Source organism: Coenobita brevimanus, chromosome 112 (assembly GCF_032717465.1).
Source record: "Coenobita brevimanus isolate Jiangsu-jjx chromosome 112, ASM3271746v2, whole genome shotgun sequence".
NCBI classification, from domain to species: domain Eukaryota; kingdom Metazoa; phylum Arthropoda; class Malacostraca; order Decapoda; family Coenobitidae; genus Coenobita; species Coenobita brevimanus.
In genome coordinates, this window is record NC_137065.1 from 15,938,954 (window position 1) to 15,959,804 (window position 20,851).

The window sequence follows — 20,851 nt, forward strand, 5'->3', positions numbered from 1 at the left end:
CGTCCAGTGAATGGAACCCATTACAACTGACAAATACATGTTCTTTGTGATCTGGGGCCTTAATTGGTATGAGAGTTCAATCCATTGCTCCAAGCACTTTAGGAAGTTAACAATGAAGAATTATCACCAACCCATAATATGGCTGCATGGCAAAACAGACGTAGAGGGAAAATAAAGACCATAAGAAACATGCAAACATCAAGAAAAGGGGGTAGGACAGAAGACAGAAGAGGACAGTTAGGAATGAAGGACTGAAGACAAATAGGTTCCTCCTTAGTTGCCCTTTAAAAGCAGGGATACTGGGGATGTGTTCTTTCCCTCCCTTCTCATGGGGGACCCAAGCACTTTAGAAAAATTATTTATTCTGTGAAAACCCTCTAGTCTCTGTTCTTCTCAGCAAAGCACTGAGCATCTTAATTTTTCTGTCAGTTCCTGTTTAAAGCATCTGTCACACGTGATATCACTTTGGATATACTTGTTGACTGATGAATACCACTCTCCAACAACACTGAAAATTCCCCTGGGTTGCCAAAAATTGTTGCGTAGGCAAGAATGGCATGGGAGTGTAGCGTGACACTCCCAGTATGAGGCTCAAGTTCTGTTAAAAGAAGGAATTTGCTCCTGGGGAGGCAATATTGTCTCAATGCATGTTCATCATTTGTGTTATGGGGGTTCAGTGGATCCAGGAAACCTCCATTCCCTTCTCAAAGCACGATCTAGTTCACAGGCAACCATCAACTCCGTACCGAGATAAACAATAACAAGTTTGGTCCGGTTTGTGCTATAGAGAATATCAAATCGGAGTTACTTTATTTACGGGTCTCAATACAGTAAGGCTGCTCCGACCCAGCCTCAGCGGCTGAGGCGGCCTTACCGAGGCTTACCCTCCTGTACGTGCTTCGTGCATGGGCCTTAGCGACCTACGGCCTTAAACTACCCGACTTAAGGCCATGTGTAGCCTTAAGGCCGTTTGTGCATCCGGGCCCTGGACCAGACACCATCACGTACGGTATGATCCAGCATCTTAATCAGGACAACCTGATTAAGATGTTAGCATTGTACAATGAGTTTTGGGCGTCTCGAATGTTCCCAAACTCATGGCACTTTGCGCACGTCATACCTATACCCAAAGAGGCTGGTCGTCTTATGAATCCCACTTCATTTCGTCCTATTGTGTTGACTTCTTGTCTATGTAAGATCATGGAACGTATGGTAAACAATAAGCTTCTTTTTGTTTAAGAGTCGAAGAATTTGTTAAATGATCAACAACGTGGCTTCCGTAAATACAGAAGTTCACTAGATCATTTAATGAATTTGGAGCATTGTATTGCAGAGGCATTTGCCAATAAAGAATTCATGATAGGGGTGTTCTTGGACATCCATAAAGCCTATGACATGACATGGCGACACGGTATACTAATGAAGCTCTATTCATTCATTCATTGCCAGACGCCATATATCCCAAACGGGGTGGCCAACGGCTTAGAGTTAATTGTTTTACAGGGAGGGGCACTAATCCTCCACCAACCCCACCTGACACATAGGGATGCCAACAGCATCTGGTGTTCCCAGGCGGTCACCCATCCAAGTACTAACCAGACCCAACGTTGCTTAACTTCGCTGATCGGACGGGAAGCGGTGTACTCAACGTGGTAAGCTCTATGCTTATGGTTTAAGAGGAAATTTGCCTATTTTTATTTCAAATTTCTTGAGGGACAGGACTTCGTCTGTCAAATTGCCCCATAACGTAACATCGGATATATTTATCCAGGAAAACGGGGTGCTGCAGTGAAGTGTGCTTAGTCCTTCTTTATTTAGTATTATGATCAATGATATTCTGTCATCAGCTCCCATCCTGAGGAATCTTAAATACTCGCTCTATGCTGACAATTGTGCAATATGGCACTCTTCCCGTAATGCACAATTTTCGGCTGGGCTGATTCAAGCAGCCCTTGACTCCGTCCACCAATGGGCCTTGCAGTGGGGATTTAAGTTTTCCGTCCGTAAGTGTGCCGCTGTAGTCTTCACTAATCGTAACGTACCTAATTTGTGCTTAACTTTGGATAATCAGGCAGTACCTTTTCAAAATTCTGTAAAGTTTTTAGGAATACATTTTGATCGTAGAATGAATTTTAAACTTCACTTTAATACTTTGCTTGCTCGTTGTGAGAAACCGTTAAATGTCCTCAAGTAGCCTACCTAGCGGGTACTACCTGGGGTGCCGACAGAAAATCTTTATTAATGGTGTATAAGTCACTTATTCGATCGAAGCTAGACTATGGTGTACAGGTGTATGGCTTGGCATCCGATGCCACGCTGAAAGGATTGGATGTGCTACAGAATAAATGTTTGCGAATGTGTCTTGGAGCAGTCCGGTGTACCCGTGTAGCTCGTATGGAAGTGGAGGTGAATGTGCCTCCCCTCCGTATTCGCCGTGACCACCTGTTCTTATCGTATGGCATACGAACATATAGGAAAAGTAATATCGGCAATGTGGCCTGTACCCCCCTCCGTCAATACCACCACCTTATGCGGAAGGTGTGTTGGCCACTTGCCGTTCGCCTCCACTTACTAACTCAGGAGCTTGGTGTGGACCCCAGTGACTGTGACAAGTTGGTGCTTAAAAATATAGCGCCTTGGGAGCCACCCGGTTTTACAGTGGATATATAATGGCTCCCAGCACCAAAGGCCAAGGTGCGGGAGACGGAAGTCCACCACTTGTTTCGTAACATCATCATGCGTCACTTGGGGTCCCATCAATTGTACACCGGCGGCTCCAAGTCGAGTGAATGTGTGGGTGCAAGTGTGTGGTTGACTGAATGTGCACTTAGGTATCGGTTGCCGACTTATACATCTGTATTTACCTCCGAACTTTTTGCTACTGACAAAGCCATAGACTATGCTCTCAATTCTAGGCATGACTCATTTGTCATATTTTCAGATTCAAAATCAGCCATTCAGGCAATTGATCTTGTACTACGGACTCTCACGAGATCCAGGGCCGCATCGTTAATAAGTTCCATTTATGCAACAAGTCATTCACGCTGATCTGGGTGCCTGGTCATTGTCGCATCTACGGCAATGAAATAAGCTTATTTCATACCTTGCCAAAAAATGCAAGACATTCTGTCGAATACCTGGGCGATCTATACAATACCTTATTTTCACAGAATGCCGGTAACATTAACACAACAGTCAAGGATAAGCAAGTGAAGTACCAGTAATTAATTGAAAACAATGTAGGGTGCAATGAAAAGCACTCCAGCATTACACCCACTCAACCTTTAAAACATTAGTAAGATGGAAGGGTTTAGGAGTAAAGAAACAAAACAGCAATATGAACGGGAACTTATTATGTTTGCCATGTTTTACCTAACCATTGTCTAACTTCACACAAAGTAATCAGCAACCACAGTTACCTAGCAGAAAACTGTCACCATAGACACCTTGGTTCACATCTCTGGTGGAGGATAGAATTAGCCCAGATATAGGCAGCGTGATTATTGCCAGGATATCTGTATTTACAGCTCATTATCATTTTGTTGCTGTCACAACTTGCACGTCCAGTGAATGGAACCCATTACAACTGACAAATACATGTTCTTTGTGATCTGGGGCCTTAATTGGTATGAGAGTTCAATCCATTGCTCCAAGCACTTTAGGAAGTTAACAATGAAGAATTATCACCAACCCATAATATGGCTGCATGGCAAAACAGACGTAGAGGGAAAATAAAGACCATAAGAAACATGCAAACATCAAGAAAAGGGGGTAGGACAGAAGACAGAAGAGGACAGTTAGGAATGAAGGACTGAAGACAAATAGGTTCCTCCTTAGTTGCCCTTTAAAAGCAGGGATACTGGGGATGTGTTCTTTCCCTCCCTTCTCATGGGGGACCCAAGCACTTTAGAAAAATTATTTATTCTGTGAAAACCCTCTAGTCTCTGTTCTTCTCAGCAAAGCACTGAGCATCTTAATTTTTCTGTCAGTTCCTGTTTAAAGCATCTGTCACACGTGATATCACTTTGGATATACTTGTTGACTGATGAATACCACTCTCCAACAACACTGAAAATTCCCCTGGGTTGCCAAAAATTGTTGCGTAGGCAAGAATGGCATGGGAGTGTAGCGTGACACTCCCAGTATGAGGCTCAAGTTCTGTTAAAAGAAGGAATTTGCTCCTGGGGAGGCAATATTGTCTCAATGCATGTTCATCATTTGTGTTATGGGGGTTCAGTGGATCCAGGAAACCTCCATTCCCTTCTCAAAGCACGATCTAGTTCACAGGCAACCATCAACTCCGTACCGAGATAAACAATAACAAGTTTGGTCCGGTTTGTGCTATAGAGAATATCAAATCGGAGTTACTTTATTTACGGGTCTCAATACAGTAAGGCTGCTCCGACCCAGCCTCAGCGGCTGAGGCGGCCTTACCGAGGCTTACCCTCCTGTACGTGCTTCGTGCATGGGCCTTAGCGACCTACGGCCTTAAACTACCCGACTTAAGGCCATGTGTAGCCTTAAGGCCGTTTGTGCATCCGGGCCCTGGACCAGACACCATCACGTACGGTATGATCCAGCATCTTAATCAGGACAACCTGATTAAGATGTTAGCATTGTACAATGAGTTTTGGGCGTCTCGAATGTTCCCAAACTCATGGCACTTTGCGCACGTCATACCTATACCCAAAGAGGCTGGTCGTCTTATGAATCCCACTTCATTTCGTCCTATTGTGTTGACTTCTTGTCTATGTAAGATCATGGAACGTATGGTAAACAATAAGCTTCTTTTTGTTTAAGAGTCGAAGAATTTGTTAAATGATCAACAACGTGGCTTCCGTAAATACAGAAGTTCACTAGATCATTTAATGAATTTGGAGCATTGTATTGCAGAGGCATTTGCCAATAAAGAATTCATGATAGGGGTGTTCTTGGACATCCATAAAGCCTATGACATGACATGGCGACACGGTATACTAATGAAGCTCTATTCATTCATTCATTGCCAGACGCCATATATCCCAAACGGGGTGGCCAACGGCTTAGAGTTAATTGTTTTACAGGGAGGGGCACTAATCCTCCACCAACCCCACTTGACACATAGGGATGCCAACAGCATCTGGTGTTCCCAGGCGGTCACCCATCCAAGTACTAACCAGACCCAACGTTGCTTAACTTCGCTGATCGGACGGGAAGCGGTGTACTCAACGTGGTAAGCTCTATGCTTATGGTTTAAGAGGAAATTTGCCTATTTTTATTTCAAATTTCTTGAGGGACAGGACTTCGTCTGTCAAATTGCCCCATAACGTAACATCGGATATATTTATCCAGGAAAACGGGGTGCTGCAGTGAAGTGTGCTTAGTCCTTCTTTATTTAGTATTATGATCAATGATATTCTGTCATCAGCTCCCATCCTGAGGAATCTTAAATACTCGCTCTATGCTGACAATTGTGCAATATGGCACTCTTCCCGTAATGCACAATTTTCGGCTGGGCTGATTCAAGCAGCCCTTGACTCCGTCCACCAATGGGCCTTGCAGTGGGGATTTAAGTTTTCCGTCCGTAAGTGTGCCGCTGTAGTCTTCACTAATCGTAACGTACCTAATTTGTGCTTAACTTTGGATAATCAGGCAGTACCTTTTCAAAATTCTGTAAAGTTTTTAGGAATACATTTTGATCGTAGAATGAATTTTAAACTTCACTTTAATACTTTGCTTGCTCGTTGTGAGAAACCGTTAAATGTCCTCAAGTAGCCTACCTAGCGGGTACTACCTGGGGTGCCGACAGAAAATCTTTATTAATGGTGTATAAGTCACTTATTCGATCGAAGCTAGACTATGGTGTACAGGTGTATGGCTTGGCATCCGATGCCACGCTGAAAGGATTGGATGTGCTACAGAATAAATGTTTGCGAATGTGTCTTGGAGCAGTCCGGTGTACCCGTGTAGCTCGTATGGAAGTGGAGGTGAATGTGCCTCCCCTCCGTATTCGCCGTGACCACCTGTTCTTATCGTATGGCATACGAACATATAGGAAAAGTAATATCGGCAATGTGGCCTGTACCCCCTCCGTCAATACCACCACCTTATGCGGAAGGTGTGTTGGCCACTTGCCGTTCGCCTCCACTTACTAACTCAGGAGCTTGGTGTGGACCCCAGTGACTGTGACAAGTTGGTGCTTAAAAATATAGCGCCTTGGGAGCCACCCGGTTTTACAGTGGATATATAATGGCTCCCAGCACCAAAGGCCAAGGTGCGGGAGACGGAAGTCCACCACTTGTTTCGTAACATCATCATGCGTCACTTGGGGTCCCATCAATTGTACACCGGCGGCTCCAAGTCGAGTGAATGTGTGGGTGCAAGTGTGTGGTTGACTGAATGTGCACTTAGGTATCGGTTGCCGACTTATACATCTGTATTTACCTCCGAACTTTTTGCTACTGACAAAGCCATAGACTATGCTCTCAATTCTAGGCATGACTCATTTGTCATATTTTCAGATTCAAAATCAGCCATTCAGGCAATTGATCTTGTACTACGGACTCTCACGAGATCCAGGGCCGCATCGTTAATAAGTTCCATTTATGCAACAAGTCATTCACGCTGATCTGGGTGCCTGGTCATTGTCGCATCTACGGCAATGAAATAAGCTTATTTCATACCTTGCCAAAAAATGCAAGACATTCTGTCGAATACCTGGGCGATCTATACAATACCTTATTTTCACAGAATGCCGGTAACATTAACACAACAGTCAAGGATAAGCAAGTGAAGTACCAGTAATTAATTGAAAACAATGTAGGGTGCAATGAAAAGCACTCCAGCATTACACCCACTCAACCTTTAAAACATTAGTAAGATGGAAGGGTTTAGGAGTAAAGAAACAAAACAGCAATATGAACGGGAACTTATTATGTTTGCCATGTTTTACCTAACCATTGTCTAACTTCACACAAAGTAATCAGCAACCACAGTTACCTAGCAGAAAACTGTCACCATAGACACCTTGGTTCACATCTCTGGTGGAGGATAGAATTAGCCCAGATATAGGCAGCGTGATTATTGCCAGGATATCTGTATTTACAGCTCATTATCATTTTGTTGCTGTCACAACTTGCACGTCCAGTGAATGGAACCCATTACAACTGACAAATACATGTTCTTTGTGATCTGGGGCCTTAATTGGTATGAGAGTTCAATCCATTGCTCCAAGCACTTTAGGAAGTTAACAATGAAGAATTATCACCAACCCATAATATGGCTGCATGGCAAAACAGACGTAGAGGGAAAATAAAGACCATAAGAAACATGCAAACATCAAGAAAAGGGGGTAGGACAGAAGACAGAAGAGGACAGTTAGGAATGAAGGACTGAAGACAAATAGGTTCCTCCTTAGTTGCCCTTTAAAAGCAGGGATACTGGGGATGTGTTCTTTCCCTCCCTTCTCATGGGGGACCCAAGCACTTTAGAAAAATTATTTATTCTGTGAAAACCCTCTAGTCTCTGTTCTTCTCAGCAAAGCACTGAGCATCTTAATTTTTCTGTCAGTTCCTGTTTAAAGCATCTGTCACACGTGATATCACTTTGGATATACTTGTTGACTGATGAATACCACTCTCCAACAACACTGAAAATTCCCCTGGGTTGCCAAAAATTGTTGCGTAGGCAAGAATGGCATGGGAGTGTAGCGTGACACTCCCAGTATGAGGCTCAAGTTCTGTTAAAAGAAGGAATTTGCTCCTGGGGAGGCAATATTGTCTCAATGCATGTTCATCATTTGTGTTATGGGGGTTCAGTGGATCCAGGAAACCTCCATTCCCTTCTCAAAGCACGATCTAGTTCACAGGCAACCATCAACTCCGTACCGAGATAAACAATAACAAGTTTGGTCCGGTTTGTGCTATAGAGAATATCAAATCGGAGTTACTTTATTTACGGGTCTCAATACAGTAAGGCTGCTCCGACCCAGCCTCAGCGGCTGAGGCGGCCTTACCGAGGCTTACCCTCCTGTACGTGCTTCGTGCATGGGCCTTAGCGACCTACGGCCTTAAACTACCCGACTTAAGGCCATGTGTAGCCTTAAGGCCGTTTGTGCATCCGGGCCCTGGACCAGACACCATCACGTACGGTATGATCCAGCATCTTAATCAGGACAACCTGATTAAGATGTTAGCATTGTACAATGAGTTTTGGGCGTCTCGAATGTTCCCAAACTCATGGCACTTTGCGCACGTCATACCTATACCCAAAGAGGCTGGTCGTCTTATGAATCCCACTTCATTTCGTCCTATTGTGTTGACTTCTTGTCTATGTAAGATCATGGAACGTATGGTAAACAATAAGCTTCTTTTTGTTTAAGAGTCGAAGAATTTGTTAAATGATCAACAACGTGGCTTCCGTAAATACAGAAGTTCACTAGATCATTTAATGAATTTGGAGCATTGTATTGCAGAGGCATTTGCCAATAAAGAATTCATGATAGGGGTGTTCTTGGACATCCATAAAGCCTATGACATGACATGGCGACACGGTATACTAATGAAGCTCTATTCATTCATTCATTGCCAGACGCCATATATCCCAAACGGGGTGGCCAACGGCTTAGAGTTAATTGTTTTACAGGGAGGGGCACTAATCCTCCACCAACCCCACCTGACACATAGGGATGCCAACAGCATCTGGTGTTCCCAGGCGGTCACCCATCCAAGTACTAACCAGACCCAACGTTGCTTAACTTCGCTGATCGGACGGGAAGCGGTGTACTCAACGTGGTAAGCTCTATGCTTATGGTTTAAGAGGAAATTTGCCTATTTTTATTTCAAATTTCTTGAGGGACAGGACTTCGTCTGTCAAATTGCCCCATAACGTAACATCGGATATATTTATCCAGGAAAACGGGGTGCTGCAGTGAAGTGTGCTTAGTCCTTCTTTATTTAGTATTATGATCAATGATATTCTGTCATCAGCTCCCATCCTGAGGAATCTTAAATACTCGCTCTATGCTGACAATTGTGCAATATGGCACTCTTCCCGTAATGCACAATTTTCGGCTGGGCTGATTCAAGCAGCCCTTGACTCCGTCCACCAATGGGCCTTGCAGTGGGGATTTAAGTTTTCCGTCCGTAAGTGTGCCGCTGTAGTCTTCACTAATCGTAACGTACCTAATTTGTGCTTAACTTTGGATAATCAGGCAGTACCTTTTCAAAATTCTGTAAAGTTTTTAGGAATACATTTTGATCGTAGAATGAATTTTAAACTTCACTTTAATACTTTGCTTGCTCGTTGTGAGAAACCGTTAAATGTCCTCAAGTAGCCTACCTAGCGGGTACTACCTGGGGTGCCGACAGAAAATCTTTATTAATGGTGTATAAGTCACTTATTCGATCGAAGCTAGACTATGGTGTACAGGTGTATGGCTTGGCATCCGATGCCACGCTGAAAGGATTGGATGTGCTACAGAATAAATGTTTGCGAATGTGTCTTGGAGCAGTCCGGTGTACCCGTGTAGCTCGTATGGAAGTGGAGGTGAATGTGCCTCCCCTCCGTATTCGCCGTGACCACCTGTTCTTATCGTATGGCATACGAACATATAGGAAAAGTAATATCGGCAATGTGGCCTGTACCCCCTCCGTCAATACCACCACCTTATGCGGAAGGTGTGTTGGCCACTTGCCGTTCGCCTCCACTTACTAACTCAGGAGCTTGGTGTGGACCCCAGTGACTGTGACAAGTTGGTGCTTAAAAATATAGCGCCTTGGGAGCCACCCGGTTTTACAGTGGATATATAATGGCTCCCAGCACCAAAGGCCAAGGTGCGGGAGACGGAAGTCCACCACTTGTTTCGTAACATCATCATGCGTCACTTGGGGTCCCATCAATTGTACACCGGCGGCTCCAAGTCGAGTGAATGTGTGGGTGCAAGTGTGTGGTTGACTGAATGTGCACTTAGGTATCGGTTGCCGACTTATACATCTGTATTTACCTCCGAACTTTTTGCTACTGACAAAGCCATAGACTATGCTCTCAATTCTAGGCATGACTCATTTGTCATATTTTCAGATTCAAAATCAGCCATTCAGGCAATTGATCTTGTACTACGGACTCTCACGAGATCCAGGGCCGCATCGTTAATAAGTTCCATTTATGCAACAAGTCATTCACGCTGATCTGGGTGCCTGGTCATTGTCGCATCTACGGCAATGAAATAAGCTTATTTCATACCTTGCCAAAAAATGCAAGACATTCTGTCGAATACCTGGGCGATCTATACAATACCTTATTTTCACAGAATGCCGGTAACATTAACACAACAGTCAAGGATAAGCAAGTGAAGTACCAGTAATTAATTGAAAACAATGTAGGGTGCAATGAAAAGCACTCCAGCATTACACCCACTCAACCTTTAAAACATTAGTAAGATGGAAGGGTTTAGGAGTAAAGAAACAAAACAGCAATATGAACGGGAACTTATTATGTTTGCCATGTTTTACCTAACCATTGTCTAACTTCACACAAAGTAATCAGCAACCACAGTTACCTAGCAGAAAACTGTCACCATAGACACCTTGGTTCACATCTCTGGTGGAGGATAGAATTAGCCCAGATATAGGCAGCGTGATTATTGCCAGGATATCTGTATTTACAGCTCATTATCATTTTGTTGCTGTCACAACTTGCACGTCCAGTGAATGGAACCCATTACAACTGACAAATACATGTTCTTTGTGATCTGGGGCCTTAATTGGTATGAGAGTTCAATCCATTGCTCCAAGCACTTTAGGAAGTTAACAATGAAGAATTATCACCAACCCATAATATGGCTGCATGGCAAAACAGACGTAGAGGGAAAATAAAGACCATAAGAAACATGCAAACATCAAGAAAAGGGGGTAGGACAGAAGACAGAAGAGGACAGTTAGGAATGAAGGACTGAAGACAAATAGGTTCCTCCTTAGTTGCCCTTTAAAAGCAGGGATACTGGGGATGTGTTCTTTCCCTCCCTTCTCATGGGGGACCCAAGCACTTTAGAAAAATTATTTATTCTGTGAAAACCCTCTAGTCTCTGTTCTTCTCAGCAAAGCACTGAGCATCTTAATTTTTCTGTCAGTTCCTGTTTAAAGCATCTGTCACACGTGATATCACTTTGGATATACTTGTTGACTGATGAATACCACTCTCCAACAACACTGAAAATTCCCCTGGGTTGCCAAAAATTGTTGCGTAGGCAAGAATGGCATGGGAGTGTAGCGTGACACTCCCAGTATGAGGCTCAAGTTCTGTTAAAAGAAGGAATTTGCTCCTGGGGAGGCAATATTGTCTCAATGCATGTTCATCATTTGTGTTATGGGGGTTCAGTGGATCCAGGAAACCTCCATTCCCTTCTCAAAGCACGATCTAGTTCACAGGCAACCATCAACTCCGTACCGAGATAAACAATAACAAGTTTGGTCCGGTTTGTGCTATAGAGAATATCAAATCGGAGTTACTTTATTTACGGGTCTCAATACAGTAAGGCTGCTCCGACCCAGCCTCAGCGGCTGAGGCGGCCTTACCGAGGCTTACCCTCCTGTACGTGCTTCGTGCATGGGCCTTAGCGACCTACGGCCTTAAACTACCCGACTTAAGGCCATGTGTAGCCTTAAGGCCGTTTGTGCATCCGGGCCCTGGACCAGACACCATCACGTACGGTATGATCCAGCATCTTAATCAGGACAACCTGATTAAGATGTTAGCATTGTACAATGAGTTTTGGGCGTCTCGAATGTTCCCAAACTCATGGCACTTTGCGCACGTCATACCTATACCCAAAGAGGCTGGTCGTCTTATGAATCCCACTTCATTTCGTCCTATTGTGTTGACTTCTTGTCTATGTAAGATCATGGAACGTATGGTAAACAATAAGCTTCTTTTTGTTTAAGAGTCGAAGAATTTGTTAAATGATCAACAACGTGGCTTCCGTAAATACAGAAGTTCACTAGATCATTTAATGAATTTGGAGCATTGTATTGCAGAGGCATTTGCCAATAAAGAATTCATGATAGGGGTGTTCTTGGACATCCATAAAGCCTATGACATGACATGGCGACACGGTATACTAATGAAGCTCTATTCATTCATTCATTGCCAGACGCCATATATCCCAAACGGGGTGGCCAACGGCTTAGAGTTAATTGTTTTACAGGGAGGGGCACTAATCCTCCACCAACCCCACTTGACACATAGGGATGCCAACAGCATCTGGTGTTCCCAGGCGGTCACCCATCCAAGTACTAACCAGACCCAACGTTGCTTAACTTCGCTGATCGGACGGGAAGCGGTGTACTCAACGTGGTAAGCTCTATGCTTATGGTTTAAGAGGAAATTTGCCTATTTTTATTTCAAATTTCTTGAGGGACAGGACTTCGTCTGTCAAATTGCCCCATAACGTAACATCGGATATATTTATCCAGGAAAACGGGGTGCTGCAGTGAAGTGTGCTTAGTCCTTCTTTATTTAGTATTATGATCAATGATATTCTGTCATCAGCTCCCATCCTGAGGAATCTTAAATACTCGCTCTATGCTGACAATTGTGCAATATGGCACTCTTCCCGTAATGCACAATTTTCGGCTGGGCTGATTCAAGCAGCCCTTGACTCCGTCCACCAATGGGCCTTGCAGTGGGGATTTAAGTTTTCCGTCCGTAAGTGTGCCGCTGTAGTCTTCACTAATCGTAACGTACCTAATTTGTGCTTAACTTTGGATAATCAGGCAGTACCTTTTCAAAATTCTGTAAAGTTTTTAGGAATACATTTTGATCGTAGAATGAATTTTAAACTTCACTTTAATACTTTGCTTGCTCGTTGTGAGAAACCGTTAAATGTCCTCAAGTAGCCTACCTAGCGGGTACTACCTGGGGTGCCGACAGAAAATCTTTATTAATGGTGTATAAGTCACTTATTCGATCGAAGCTAGACTATGGTGTACAGGTGTATGGCTTGGCATCCGATGCCACGCTGAAAGGATTGGATGTGCTACAGAATAAATGTTTGCGAATGTGTCTTGGAGCAGTCCGGTGTACCCGTGTAGCTCGTATGGAAGTGGAGGTGAATGTGCCTCCCCTCCGTATTCGCCGTGACCACCTGTTCTTATCGTATGGCATACGAACATATAGGAAAAGTAATATCGGCAATGTGGCCTGTACCCCCTCCGTCAATACCACCACCTTATGCGGAAGGTGTGTTGGCCACTTGCCGTTCGCCTCCACTTACTAACTCAGGAGCTTGGTGTGGACCCCAGTGACTGTGACAAGTTGGTGCTTAAAAATATAGCGCCTTGGGAGCCACCCGGTTTTACAGTGGATATATAATGGCTCCCAGCACCAAAGGCCAAGGTGCGGGAGACGGAAGTCCACCACTTGTTTCGTAACATCATCATGCGTCACTTGGGGTCCCATCAATTGTACACCGGCGGCTCCAAGTCGAGTGAATGTGTGGGTGCAAGTGTGTGGTTGACTGAATGTGCACTTAGGTATCGGTTGCCGACTTATACATCTGTATTTACCTCCGAACTTTTTGCTACTGACAAAGCCATAGACTATGCTCTCAATTCTAGGCATGACTCATTTGTCATATTTTCAGATTCAAAATCAGCCATTCAGGCAATTGATCTTGTACTACGGACTCTCACGAGATCCAGGGCCGCATCGTTAATAAGTTCCATTTATGCAACAAGTCATTCACGCTGATCTGGGTGCCTGGTCATTGTCGCATCTACGGCAATGAAATAAGCTTATTTCATACCTTGCCAAAAAATGCAAGACATTCTGTCGAATACCTGGGCGATCTATACAATACCTTATTTTCACAGAATGCCGGTAACATTAACACAACAGTCAAGGATAAGCAAGTGAAGTACCAGTAATTAATTGAAAACAATGTAGGGTGCAATGAAAAGCACTCCAGCATTACACCCACTCAACCTTTAAAACATTAGTAAGATGGAAGGGTTTAGGAGTAAAGAAACAAAACAGCAATATGAACGGGAACTTATTATGTTTGCCATGTTTTACCTAACCATTGTCTAACTTCACACAAAGTAATCAGCAACCACAGTTACCTAGCAGAAAACTGTCACCATAGACACCTTGGTTCACATCTCTGGTGGAGGATAGAATTAGCCCAGATATAGGCAGCGTGATTATTGCCAGGATATCTGTATTTACAGCTCATTATCATTTTGTTGCTGTCACAACTTGCACGTCCAGTGAATGGAACCCATTACAACTGACAAATACATGTTCTTTGTGATCTGGGGCCTTAATTGGTATGAGAGTTCAATCCATTGCTCCAAGCACTTTAGGAAGTTAACAATGAAGAATTATCACCAACCCATAATATGGCTGCATGGCAAAACAGACGTAGAGGGAAAATAAAGACCATAAGAAACATGCAAACATCAAGAAAAGGGGGTAGGACAGAAGACAGAAGAGGACAGTTAGGAATGAAGGACTGAAGACAAATAGGTTCCTCCTTAGTTGCCCTTTAAAAGCAGGGATACTGGGGATGTGTTCTTTCCCTCCCTTCTCATGGGGGACCCAAGCACTTTAGAAAAATTATTTATTCTGTGAAAACCCTCTAGTCTCTGTTCTTCTCAGCAAAGCACTGAGCATCTTAATTTTTCTGTCAGTTCCTGTTTAAAGCATCTGTCACACGTGATATCACTTTGGATATACTTGTTGACTGATGAATACCACTCTCCAACAACACTGAAAATTCCCCTGGGTTGCCAAAAATTGTTGCGTAGGCAAGAATGGCATGGGAGTGTAGCGTGACACTCCCAGTATGAGGCTCAAGTTCTGTTAAAAGAAGGAATTTGCTCCTGGGGAGGCAATATTGTCTCAATGCATGTTCATCATTTGTGTTATGGGGGTTCAGTGGATCCAGGAAACCTCCATTCCCTTCTCAAAGCACGATCTAGTTCACAGGCAACCATCAACTCCGTACCGAGATAAACAATAACAAGTTTGGTCCGGTTTGTGCTATAGAGAATATCAAATCGGAGTTACTTTATTTACGGGTCTCAATACAGTAAGGCTGCTCCGACCCAGCCTCAGCGGCTGAGGCGGCCTTACCGAGGCTTACCCTCCTGTACGTGCTTCGTGCATGGGCCTTAGCGACCTACGGCCTTAAACTACCCGACTTAAGGCCATGTGTAGCCTTAAGGCCGTTTGTGCATCCGGGCCCTGGACCAGACACCATCACGTACGGTATGATCCAGCATCTTAATCAGGACAACCTGATTAAGATGTTAGCATTGTACAATGAGTTTTGGGCGTCTCGAATGTTCCCAAACTCATGGCACTTTGCGCACGTCATACCTATACCCAAAGAGGCTGGTCGTCTTATGAATCCCACTTCATTTCGTCCTATTGTGTTGACTTCTTGTCTATGTAAGATCATGGAACGTATGGTAAACAATAAGCTTCTTTTTGTTTAAGAGTCGAAGAATTTGTTAAATGATCAACAACGTGGCTTCCGTAAATACAGAAGTTCACTAGATCATTTAATGAATTTGGAGCATTGTATTGCAGAGGCATTTGCCAATAAAGAATTCATGATAGGGGTGTTCTTGGACATCCATAAAGCCTATGACATGACATGGCGACACGGTATACTAATGAAGCTCTATTCATTCATTCATTGCCAGACGCCATATATCCCAAACGGGGTGGCCAACGGCTTAGAGTTAATTGTTTTACAGGGAGGGGCACTAATCCTCCACCAACCCCACTTGACACATAGGGATGCCAACAGCATCTGGTGTTCCCAGGCGGTCACCCATCCAAGTACTAACCAGACCCAACGTTGCTTAACTTCGCTGATCGGACGGGAAGCGGTGTACTCAACGTGGTAAGCTCTATGCTTATGGTTTAAGAGGAAATTTGCCTATTTTTATTTCAAATTTCTTGAGGGACAGGACTTCGTCTGTCAAATTGCCCCATAACGTAACATCGGATATATTTATCCAGGAAAACGGGGTGCTGCAGTGAAGTGTGCTTAGTCCTTCTTTATTTAGTATTATGATCAATGATATTCTGTCATCAGCTCCCATCCTGAGGAATCTTAAATACTCGCTCTATGCTGACAATTGTGCAATATGGCACTCTTCCCGTAATGCACAATTTTCGGCTGGGCTGATTCAAGCAGCCCTTGACTCCGTCCACCAATGGGCCTTGCAGTGGGGATTTAAGTTTTCCGTCCGTAAGTGTGCCGCTGTAGTCTTCACTAATCGTAACGTACCTAATTTGTGCTTAACTTTGGATAATCAGGCAGTACCTTTTCAAAATTCTGTAAAGTTTTTAGGAATACATTTTGATCGTAGAATGAATTTTAAACTTCACTTTAATACTTTGCTTGCTCGTTGTGAGAAACCGTTAAATGTCCTCAAGTAGCCTACCTAGCGGGTACTACCTGGGGTGCCGACAGAAAATCTTTATTAATGGTGTATAAGTCACTTATTCGATCGAAGCTAGACTATGGTGTACAGGTGTATGGCTTGGCATCCGATGCCACGCTGAAAGGATTGGATGTGCTACAGAATAAATGTTTGCGAATGTGTCTTGGAGCAGTCCGGTGTACCCGTGTAGCTCGTATGGAAGTGGAGGTGAATGTGCCTCCCCTCCGTATTCGCCGTGACCACCTGTTCTTATCGTATGGGATACGAACATATAGGAAAAGTAATATCGGCAATGTGGCCTGTACCCCCCTCCGTCAATACCACCACCTTATGCGGAAGGTGTGTTGGCCACTTGCCGTTCGCCTCCACTTACTAACTCAGGAGCTTGGTGTGGACCCCAGTGACTGTGACAAGTTGGTGCTTAAAAATATAGCGCCTTGGGAGCCACCCGGTTTTACAGTGGATATATAATGGCTCCCAGCACCAAAGGCCAAGGTGCGGGAGACGGAAGTCCACCACTTGTTTCGTAACATCATCATGCGTCACTTGGGGTCCCATCAATTGTACACCGGCGGCTCCAAGTCGAGTGAATGTGTGGGTGCAAGTGTGTGGTTGACTGAATGTGCACTTAGGTATCGGTTGCCGACTTATACATCTGTATTTACCTCCGAACTTTTTGCTACTGACAAAGCCATAGACTATGCTCTCAATTCTAGGCATGACTCATTTGTCATATTTTCAGATTCAAAATCAGCCATTCAGGCAATTGATCTTGTACTACGGACTCTCACGAGATCCAGGGCCGCATCGTTAATAAGTTCCATTTATGCAACTAGTCATTCACGCTGATCTGGGTGCCTGGTCATTGTCGCATCTACGGCAATGAGCAGGCTGACATACTTGCAAAGTCGGCTGTAGAACTCGAGGAGATTTGGGACGTTCCTCGTGATCTACGGTCGAGTCTCTCTATCGGAAATAATCAATAAATCTTCTGTGGCAAGGTCAGTGGACCAGACTTAATATTCCAACTTGTAAGCTGTACCTGGGCGACTGGGACACTGCCAACCGTCCCAGTCGTCTTGAGGAAAAAGTGTTGGCGCGGTTACGGCTTAATACCTCTATATTAACGCACATGAAACCATATATGGAAAGACAATTCCCACCGCACTGTGACATCTGTGATGCGGCGTTATTTATCAGTCATATCGTCCTGCGCTGTCGGCTATTTATTCGTGAACGTACTTCACTTATAAATTACTGCAGCGCAGCAGACGTCCCCTTCACCCTTTCTACCATCCTGGGTGATGGGGACTTTGTTATGACTGATAAATTGATGGCTTTCTTGAGAGAGACCGGACTGATCAGAGTGATGTGACTTTTTTACTGTATGGTTATGGTTTTTATCAACTGTAAATATGTATATATTGTACTGTTAATTAGGGTTGACTGTTGACGTATTTGAAATAGTTCCTCCACCCACTGATCTATTTCTAATATAGATGTCCCCTACATTAAACCCCGTTCCTCGACTAACAGTCACCAGCTGATGAGTGCAAGTGTGCAATATAGAAAGGTATTGGGCACTTGCAGTCGATGGTGGTCTGCTGGGCGAGGTGCTTTACTATTTGTACAAATTATGTAAATAGCATTTACATAATTTGTACAAATAGTGAAGAACCTCGCCCAGATGGTATAATGTATTTACTAAATACATTATACCATCTTGCTTAAGTTATTCTAATTAGTGCCGACAGCTGACGTATATGGAAATGTTCCTGACTCGTCTGGTTCCCTTTCATATATTGATGTCCCCTATATTAGGTTGTGCCTCGACTGACAGTCACCAGGTGATGGATGCAGGTATGTAATGTAGAAAGGGATTTCATATCTGCAGTCGATGGTGTTCTATTGGTCGAGGCTTTTTTACCATTAGTGTAGGTCTAGTTATTTGTCTCTTAGGATTTAGTATAGGTTAGCGATTTGTCTGTTAGGTGATTAGTTTTAGGATCTTTAGATTAGGCATTTTAGTTTATAAGTAATATAAGGTTAAACATATAAAAAATAAAAAAAATAATAAAAATATAAATACAAAAAACTAAAAAAATAAAAATTACTATATATATATATATATATATATATATATATATATTCGTATATATATGTATATATGTGTCACTGTATATACATATATATATTTTTGCCTTAATGACCAGGGGCTCCGGCCCCAATGGTCGATAGGCAAAAAAGAAAAGAAAAAAAAAAAAAGACAACATGCACGAGCCTCTGTTAAGATGCGTAAATGTGATTTACGGTGAACAATTTACAAAAGTTTCTTCTAATGACGATTAATAGCGCCATCCAAATCTCAGGTTGGATTTGAAATGGCGATTGAAATAGTCATTTGAATCTCAATGGGCTAGTAAAGAATGTGGAGCATAACCATATCATAAACGGAAAGGGTTATTAACACTTAGGGATTGGGCAAATTCCTGTTTTCATTCACATATAACATTAGTAGACAAAGGATAACGTCGAAGGTGTACTTTCATGACATTATTGTAATGAGAGAGATGGCAATGAAAGTATAGCATAGAATATATATATATATATATATATATATATATATATATATATATATATATATATATATATATATATATATATATATATATATATATATATATATATATATACAAAAATCATTAAAGACCAAGGCGGAGCCATTGTTCACTATTTTTCTGTTGATCTTTTCGAGTTTTCTTACACATTGTTTTACACTACGATTCAGTGACAATACCAAATTCCAGCAGATTTCCCGTGATCCAACAGAAACTCTCAAGAAGAAAATCAATCGAGTTATTACTGCAAACAACGCATGCCTAGACTCACCACACCTCACCCCCATAGTTGGACAGTATGCTCCAGGGTACATCTACGGTAATGTAAAAACCCATAAGACCAACAACCCACTCCGTCCCATCATCTCCCAGGTAACCACACCAACGTATACAACAGCGAGACAAGTAAATCAAATCATTACACCATACATTCCAGCGAAGTTTTCCCTGAAGTCCACAGATCAGTTCATAGACATTATCCGCTCTACTCGACCCAGCGGACTCTTGGCTTCGTTAGATGTTGAAAGCCTCTTCACTAACGTACCAGTAGACCAAACTATACAGATAATTTTAGAAAATGTGTATCACCACCCAACCCTGTGCCCACCTAAGATCTCAACCCACAACTTGGAAACATTACTGAGAGCATGCACCACCGAAGCTCCCTTTCGCAGCCCAGACGGTAAGCTGTATCAGCAGGTTAACGGAGTCAGCATGGGTTCACCCCTGGGCCCAACATTTGCTGCCTTTTACATGTGTCACCTTGAAAACAAAGTGTTAGAAGATACCAACCTGCGTCCAACCACGTATTGTCGCTATGTTGATGATATCTATGTGGTCGTTAGAGACGAAAACCACCTTAAACAACTAAGAACTGCCATGGAACATAACTCTATATTAAAATTTACTTATGAGATAAGTGCAAACAACAAAATCCCTCTTCTTGATGTATTAATAGAAGAGGAGAATGGTAACTATCAAACCTCCGTATATCGTAAAGCTACGGACTTGGGTAGATGCCTTAACGCTGTGAGTGAGTGTCCGCAGCGATACCAATTGTCAGTTATCAGGTCATACTTACGTCGTGCTCATAGGAACTGCTCATCGTGGGAACTCTTCCACTCAGAAGTAACTAAATTAAAGCAGATCTTAATTAACAATGGTTATTCCAATCAAATAGTTGACAGAGAAATATGTCAATTTATTTCAAAACAAGTCTCAACCACAAATGTCCAACCGCTTCCCCATACTGTTACCCACAATGTGTATTATGGTAATATGTCCCCTGCTTATAAAACGGATGAACGTGTACTTAGAGAGATTGTGACACGTAACACATCATGTGTTATCCCCTCAGACAAGCTCAGTTTAATTATTTACTATAAAAACAGGAAAGTTAGCAACATGATTATGAAAAACAACACAGCTCAACAAACCAACAAACTTCAACATACCAATGTAGTTTATGAATTCACTTGCCCACACGAAGGTTGTAAACTTCGTCACATGAAATATATTGGTATGACCACAACCACACTAAGCAGACGTTTAACCATGCACCTACAATCCGGTTCTATAAAAGATCATATGACTCAACATCACACATCAATAAACAGACAAGTTCTAATAGAAAATACTAATATAATAAAAAAATGTCATGACCACATTAGACTACAACTGGCAGAAGCACTTCTCATACGTGAAAACACGCCGGCCATAAACAACCAAACTACCGGACTAGATCGTACACTCAAACTGTTTAGATACACAAAGGCCCGACCACAAGCAGCGACAATT

General features: G+C 43.0%; 1 protein-coding gene, 1 long non-coding RNA gene and 5 pseudogenes across 2 annotated transcripts in view; 2 read left to right on the forward strand and 5 right to left on the reverse strand.

Annotated features, from left to right (window-relative positions):
- The window catches only part of LOC145418000 (uncharacterized), a 174,118-nt gene extending 153,554 nt beyond the window's left edge, over window positions 1–20,564 (forward strand). Inside the window, exon 3 of the long non-coding RNA XR_013900622.1 lies at window positions 20,544–20,564. This is a non-coding gene — a long non-coding RNA (uncharacterized LOC145418000). The remainder of the gene's footprint in view (window positions 1–20,543) is intronic.
- LOC145417999 (uncharacterized) overlaps window positions 1–20,851 on the forward strand; it is a 449,341-nt gene that overhangs the window by 175,071 nt on the left and 253,419 nt on the right. The gene's annotated exons all lie outside the window — the stretch shown is intronic.
- Window positions 1,548–1,665, reverse strand: LOC145418227 (5S ribosomal RNA; annotated as a pseudogene).
- Window positions 5,108–5,225, reverse strand: LOC145418228 (5S ribosomal RNA; annotated as a pseudogene).
- On the reverse strand, window positions 8,667–8,784 carry LOC145418229 (5S ribosomal RNA; annotated as a pseudogene).
- LOC145418230 (5S ribosomal RNA) lies at window positions 12,226–12,343 on the reverse strand (annotated as a pseudogene).
- Window positions 15,785–15,902, reverse strand: LOC145418231 (5S ribosomal RNA; annotated as a pseudogene).